The sequence below is a fragment of the Ursus maritimus genome, unplaced genomic scaffold, assembly GCF_017311325.1.
Source record: "Ursus maritimus isolate PB19 unplaced genomic scaffold, ASM1731132v1 scaffold_6, whole genome shotgun sequence".
NCBI lineage: Eukaryota > Metazoa > Chordata > Mammalia > Carnivora > Ursidae > Ursus > Ursus maritimus.
The window spans coordinates 63,157,452-63,165,166 of NW_024426774.1; the positions used below are offsets into that span (position 1 = coordinate 63,157,452).

General features: G+C 39.6%; 1 protein-coding gene across 9 annotated transcripts in view; it reads left to right on the plus strand.

The window, feature by feature from the left end:
- Window positions 1–7,715, plus strand: part of LOC103671273 — a 45,817-nt gene that overhangs the window by 13,330 nt on the left and 24,772 nt on the right. For all 9 annotated transcript variants that reach the window (XR_570801.1, XR_570800.1, XR_570803.1 and 6 more), the window contains exon 3: window positions 52–149. The gene's annotated coding sequence lies outside the window, so the exon portion shown is untranslated. The remainder of the gene's footprint in view (window positions 1–51; window positions 150–7,715) is intronic.

Sequence of the window (7,715 nt, forward strand, 5' to 3'; positions counted from 1 at the left end):
ACCTTAACCACCCACAGGAAATCTAACCCTAATTAATGCTTTTTCTTTTAGGATTTCCCATCTGAAATCCCTGATCTGTGAAACAAAGGCTGGAAATAGACTTTAAGACTGTCCTACTGGACACATTTGTCAAACAGATGAAGAACTAGGTAAGACAGCCCCTAAACCACCACTCCAAATTCAGTTAGATAACTAAACTTTCTCTTGCCTGACCAACTTTGTCCCCCACTTGCAAATTATGAAATATTCTCAATGACTTTTCAAGGAACTACCAGAGCCTGAGACCTCATTCTGCAGCATCTCTGAACAGTAGATCAACCTAGCTATTTATATTGCACATTGGCCAAGGACTTTTCACTTGCCCGTAGCCACTGTTCAGAGTGTCCAGACCACACACTGGGTATATCTCAACTGTACCCTTGAAACGGGACTCAGTTGAACTCCATGATCCATTGCTTTTGGGTGGAGCTCCATGTGCCTAGGACTAGGAAGTGCCTAAAACCTACCTGATAACATATATAGTCAGTCCAATTAGTCCAGTCAGGAAAACAGAAACCACTGTACATAGTTCAAACAGATAAGGGATTTAATTCTGGAAAATGGTTACAAACGTGTTGTAAGGGCTAGAGGAGAAAGGGAGAGAAAGAAAGGAATGTCGTCCAGAGATGAGCAAGCTGCTACCACCACTCAGCCTGGAGCCCTCCAGCTGCATGTGCTGCCAGAAAGTTACTGTGTGGCCCATGTTAACTCCACCTTCACAGAAGGGGCTCCCCATGGCCAGTGCCAATCTGCCATTGAGACTCTTCTACCACTGGGACCAGACTAGAATGGCTTATTCTTTTCTCCCACCAGTGACTCCCATTGGCCACATCTGACTGGAAGCCAGTGGGTAAAGGATTTGGGGAATGGAGTTATAGGCTTCCAGCCCCTGCAATTACAGACTACAGAAGGGAGAGTGTGGCATTGTGCCAACAGAAAGAAAAAAACAAACAAACCTGGCACAATAACATCATTTAGGTAGACATTTATCATTTTTAATCATTTCTGTTTGGGGGAAAATTACTTCTGAATGGATTGGATAAGTGTAAAGGACTAATCACTTTCTGATTATTTCCTGAGAAATCTTGCTGTTGAGGCTTATTAAAGTGGCCATAGCACAAGACAGCTAGGGAGCCAAGGGTGGTGGAGAAAGGGAAGAATGGACAGGACAGAACAGGTCCAGGGGCAGACATCTGGATAATTAATCTGAGAGGCCAGCATGCATTTTGAAAAAGACTCCACCTTTCTAATGAGAAAACATTTTGCCTCTAAAATTGAGGACTGAGGTAGAAGAACAACAATAAAAACCTTTTCTTTTGTCTGAGTAGCAAGAGCCAATGAGTTTCATAAGAAGAAAAAAATCTAGCTTACTAATTATATGTAAAATCTCCTTTAAAATAGAACAAAAATGAGTCACCAAAAATACAAAAGCTACATACGTTAGCATCCTTGCATGTGTTTAGATAACTAAGTAGACCAGCATAACACAGTTATGTCCCCAAATTAGCTCCCTTCCATACTCCACCCAGGGATATCCACTAGCATTTGTAAAAAGCTCACATTACCATCAGTTGATACCTGATGTGGAATTTTTTAAACTTCTTTGTATTTCCTCCACCCTCACTCTGATTCACAAAATGCTTTGTTGGAGTTTACTGGGATTTTGTGGCTTCTCTGACTCAAAAATGAGTTCATTCCTATTTTGTTAGTTGGCATAGAAAACATTCAATGAGCAATGCTGAGCAGGGGGATATTCTATGAGTAAATATGTATAGATCATTTCAAAGATTGTTTTGAAAATTCTTTTTAGTAAAGTACATTTAATTTTTAGAATCTTGGGAACTTAAAACATTAGCCTTTAAAATGAACTTTGTCTGCTCCTCGCCAGAGTGTATAAATGGGAGTATAGATACCTTAAGTTAATGACTATATTTTGTGGGGTACCAATCTGAAATGTTGTTCTAGAGACTTATGTCAGAATTATGAAATATTTTAGAATTATAAAAGTTGGAATGGGTTTCTGGAACTACTTTTTTTTAAGCTGCCACTTGCTGTCATCATGAAATACTATTATAACCAATGAAAATTAATATAAAAATAATAAAGTAAGTATATATATATATGTGCATTTAAATTTTTCACGTGATAAAAAGAAGAATATTTTGGTCAGGTATTTATGTTTATGCACAATGCTCTCCCAGTTCTTATGGAACTGAAGTAGTCGATTCATTTAATAATTAATCCTCCTAGGAAAATACTGGAAAGGTAAAAGCAGTGGATCAAGTTATATTGGTTTGTGTAACTTAAACTTTCCCCTCTCTCCTCTTCAAGGTAGTAGGGTGAACATTCAAGACACACTCCTAGAGTGCTTTCACACACTACCAGTACTTACTTGCATTCAGGCCATCTGCACAGGTGTGGCTATACTGTTTGTTCAGACAATGAAACACATCCATACCCATTGTGGTAGGTAGAATAATTGTCCTCAAAGCGTCCACTCCCTCCACCTCTAGAACTTGTGAAAGTGTTACCTAACATGGCATAAAGGACTTTGCAGATGTGATTAAGAATCTTGAAATTAGATTTTTTAGATTATCCAGTGAGCTCAGTCTAATCACATGGCTCTTTACAAGCAAACTTTTTCCCAGCTAGGATCAGAGAAAGATGAGACTATGGAAGAAGAGTTAGAGGGAGATAAAATGTTGATGGCTTCGAAGACAGAGGAAGAGGCCACAAGTCAAGTAATGTGGGCAGCCGCTAGAAGTTGAAAAAGGCAAGGAAACAGAATCTGCCTTAGAGCCTCTGGGAGGCTCTATTGACACCTTGATTTCAGTTCAGTGAGACATGAGCCTGATTGGTGACCTATAAAACTATAAGATAACAAATTTGTGTTGTTTAAGCCACTAGATTTGTGGCAATTTGTTATTGCAGCAATAGAAAACTGATTATACATAAAGCCACTGCCTTAAGCCCACTTGCTGCCTTGGCCATCCTGCCCTTGCACTGGGACTCTTAAGCCAGGAACAAAAGGGGAGACCCCGGCATAGCAGAGTTCCCTAGAGCCCTGTTCTGACACTGCATCCAGCTTTTAGTTCTGACGGGCCTGTGTCCGAGCTTTACCAGTGTAAAATGTTTTGACCATAACTTTTGATTACAGGGACCTAAATCAGTGACTTTCAAACTTTTTTGACTCCAACCCACCTACAGTAAGATATACATTTTGATGTCAACCTGATATACACACAATTCACACACACACACGCACACACACACAATTATATAACTCAAAACCCATGTTTCATGACACAGTGTTAATCTTTACTACATGCTCTGTACTCTGATATTTTCAATTCTATTCTCTTCCTTTTTTTTTTTTTTTTTTTTGAGAGAGAGAAAGAGTGCATGCGGACCTCAAGAGGGAGGGACGGGCAGAGGGACAGGGAGGGAGAAAATCTTAAGCAGGGTTCACATTCAGCACTGAGTGCAACGCGGGGCTCCATATCATACCCCTGAGATCAGGACCTGAGCCTGGTTAAGTATCACTTAACCAACTGAGCCACCAGGCACCCCTATTCTCTTCCAGTTTTTAATGTAAATTGCAATCCACTAAACTGATTTCATGATTCATTAGGCTGCAACCCTGGACTGAAAAACACTGACCTAGATAATGACAACTCTATGGTCAGGATGTAGAATTTCTGCTGGAGAATACATTCTGTTTTATTTTAAAGGAAGCATAAACATGTGTTCAGAACTTAATTTGTTCCTATATGTAACTTTAATTTGTTATTGCTATTTATTAATGTACCAAAAACATATTGGTTTTCTGAAAGTAAACATCAAACCCATGATAGTTTATAGTCAGTAAGAGAGAAGGACCACAACAGGGAGAAACAATTTTTAAATGAATAGTCACTGGGTACATGTATTTAGTGTTCTGTTTTCTATGTTGCATCTCTCTCCTTTTTTTCCTTATTGCTATTTATAGCAACAGCATTATTTCAAACACTTATAGTTTGTTTCAGTATCCCTGAACTTAGAGGTCCTGGAGGAGTTTACACATGCATTTAAAATCATATTTGTTACAATTCAACCAGCTTTTCTAGGTGTTGGTAGCAAAAGGGTTTGAAGATTGTGATACATTAGTTAGCTTTCACTAGGTTATGAAAAACAACCACCCAACTCCCGGTGGCTTATGACAGCAAAGTTTTATTACTCAATCACCGCACATATTGGCTAAGCTCTGTTCTGGGATCTTCATTCTGGGTTGTAGACTGAAGGAGCAGCCCTCTATATGAGACACACTGGTTCATGGCTAAACCCTGGGATGTTTCTTAAAGCTTCTGCTCAGATGGGGGGGCATACATCACTTCCACATACATTCCACAGACAAAGCAAGTCATAAGGCTAAACTTGACGGCCATGCAGTGGTGAACACAATCCATTTATAGGCAGAGCAACAGATAATAGGGAACAATGGTATAATCTAGGCCTGTGTTCGCTCCCATGATGCTGCAACCAGAAGGGTTTATCCTTACATCTCTGTCAATTCAAAACTCTATTTTATTGTTGGATTATATCTGAGATTTACCATTATAGCATTTATGCTTCCCTTTTTAATGTATCTTCAATCACGCTATAATGTTGTTTGTCTCCCTTAATGCTTTTTGCTATAAAATCAGTTGTGCTGATCATGTTTTTATAGGCCACACATGGCTCTGGCTACCATGGCTTATAATAACATTAGGAAAACAGTGTTTTTCTAGCTTAGCCTACACTCACAGCAATGCAAGACCCCATCTCTCTCTCAAGCCTCACCAGGCACTGCATGTGCTTCTGCAAGGAGTCCAGTGGTGCCCAGGAGGATCCCTCCAGGGGCCTGTGCAGCCTTCCTAGCCTGCTGAGAAGAGAGCAGTGTTCCCTCCCACCTCCAGATGTCTACAGAGCACAGCTGCTTTGCACAGCTCACACCTTCAGAGGCTCCAGGGATTTCACTCTTTTCTAAATTAATAGCCATCTTTCCCCAGGGCTTTGGCTCAAGTTTCTAGTTGCTGGGACACCACTGGATAGAGAATAATATGATTAATACTCAAAATTACTCTGACAGCCAAACCTTCTATTTCAATAAAGCTTCTCTCTCCCTCTCCCCCCCTTCCCCCTTTTCCTTCTCCCTCCCCTTTCCCCTCTCTCCCAGCCCCTCCCCCCTCCTCCTCTGCTGTGGATGCTTGTTTATCCTCCAGTAACCAACTCTACCCTGGAAGCTGTGAAACTGATAACATTTAAACATCAGGTTTTTATTATGCTGGTACAGGCACTATGAATTGTAGGCCATTCCCCTTGCTTTATTAAAATTTTCTTCTTTTAAAAACTCGATAATCACACATGGGAAAAATCAATAATATAATAGGGCTTTTAATGAAAACCATTGTCTACTGCACCATCCTCTCCCACCCCTAATTCGATTTCCCAAAAGGAACCACTTTTAATTGTTTCTGTTTCAAGGTTTTTTAGTGGTTACTTCCCTAGTTCTAAATAAGGGGCCTTTCCTGCTATCTCTTGATTTATTGGTAAATCAGTACATTAGGTGAGCAGATTAATGCCCCTATTAAAGTTGGCATTTATTTTTTCTCTAGTAACCCATATTTAAGTTTTCCCTGTTTGTTTCATAGGCTGCTTCTAAAAATTGAAAACTACTGACAATAACAACAATGTAAATATTGTAACTACGTAAATATTGTTGATAGAAATATTAGATACTAAGATTTCATTTTCCTCTCCACAGGGACCCTTAGAGATCATGTAAAAAAAAAAGACTGCTCAGATTTAAAATACCAGTTTTACTTGGCTGGTTTGATTTTATATTTCTATCTCTTTTCACTTAGGCTGAAAATCTTGGCTTCAATGATAATAACATAACAATCAGTACCTAGAGCTCTGTTACTCTCTTTTCCCCAAAAGTTTATTTTCAAAAATGTCAAACCTACAAAAAAAGCTGAAAAAAATAGTACAATAAATGTCTGCACATCTTTTATCTAGATTCATAAATGGTTAAAAAATTGCCACATTTGCTTTATTTCGCTTTTGTTTTTGCTGAGTCATTTGGAAGCACATTGCAGACGGCTTGACAATTCACCACTTGCATTTTCTCCTACAACAAGGACATTTTCTTACAAAACCGCGATCCCATTATCAGACCCAAGGAATTTAATATTAACATACTGTGACATGACCCATATCCAGATTTCCCCAGTTATCCCCCAAAATGTCCTTTGTAGCTTCTTTCTATCTAGAATTCGATCAAGCTCATTCATTACATGTAACAGAAATACCTCTTTAGTCTCCTTTGTTGTTCCTTGCTTTTTTTTGGATGGGGGAGAGAGGGTGTTCAGTACATTTGACACTTTTGCAGAGTACAGGCAATTGCTCTGTAGAAGAATGCCCTACATTCTGGATTTATCTAAGTCCTTCATCATGATTAGATTCTGAAGATTAAACATTTTTTGTAAGAATATCCAGTAGAAGTATGCACTTCCCATCGCATCACATCAGAAGACACAAAATGCCAGTTCATCTCATTGGTGATGATGCTAATGATCATCTTCTTCAGATGGTAGCAGCTAGAATTTCTCCAGTGCAAAGGTATCCTTCCCCTTTGTAAAAAAGTCTATGGGGTGACTCTTCAAGACAATGTAAATCTCCTGTTCCCCAATCACCTTTGACTTGATGGTTTTAGCATCTCTTGATGACCCTTGCTTGAATCCGTTACACTGAGGTTTTATTTATTTATTTATTCATTTACTTAAACATTTTGTTTATTCATTTGAGAGAGAGAAAGAGAGCACAAGGTGGTGGTGTCCTTGCCGAGAAGTGAGCGTGAAGTGAGCAGAAGTCCCAGGACTCTGAAAACATGACCTGAGCCGAAGGCAGATGCTTAATGGACTGAGCCATCCAGGCTCCCCTAAACCGAGATTTTTTTTTTTTAAGATTTTATTTATTTATTTGTTTGGGGGGGGAGGGAGAGAGAGCATGCACAAGCAGGGGGAGCGGCAGGCAGATGGAGAAGTAGGCTCCCTGCTGAGCAAGGAGCCTGATGTGGGACTTGATCCCAGGACCCTGGGATCATGACCTAAGCTAAAGGCAGATGCTTAACCGACTGAGCCACCCAGATGTCCCTCCCCTACACTGAGATTTTAAAATGATAATTTTTTAAATCATTCTTTCATAATGACTGCATAGTATACCAGCCTTTAGAATTGTATCATAATTTATTTATTAGTCCCCTATTGATGGATATTTAGGTGGTTTCCGGTATTTTGCTTTTACAAACAATGCTGCAAAGAACACCCTGGTATCTGTATGCAAATGTGCAACTATAATTGTTAGATGAATTCCAGGAAGAAAATTTGCTCAAATTTGGGACAACTCCAGAGAGTCATTCCTGCTCCAGAACTCCCCATAGGATGACTGAGGCCTCAGCTGAAACTTCACTAGGTCAGCTTTTCCACTGTCCAGTCCTATCTTCCTCACTTCCTCAGAGGTATCTCTCTAGTAAACTTCTGCGTGCAACTTCCCCCTAGGAATTTGTATGTCGGGAACTTAGAGTAAAACAGTGTTCTACCAGAGGTGGCACTAGCCTCCAGTAGTTGTGACATTTACAACATAATTATAGACTATTT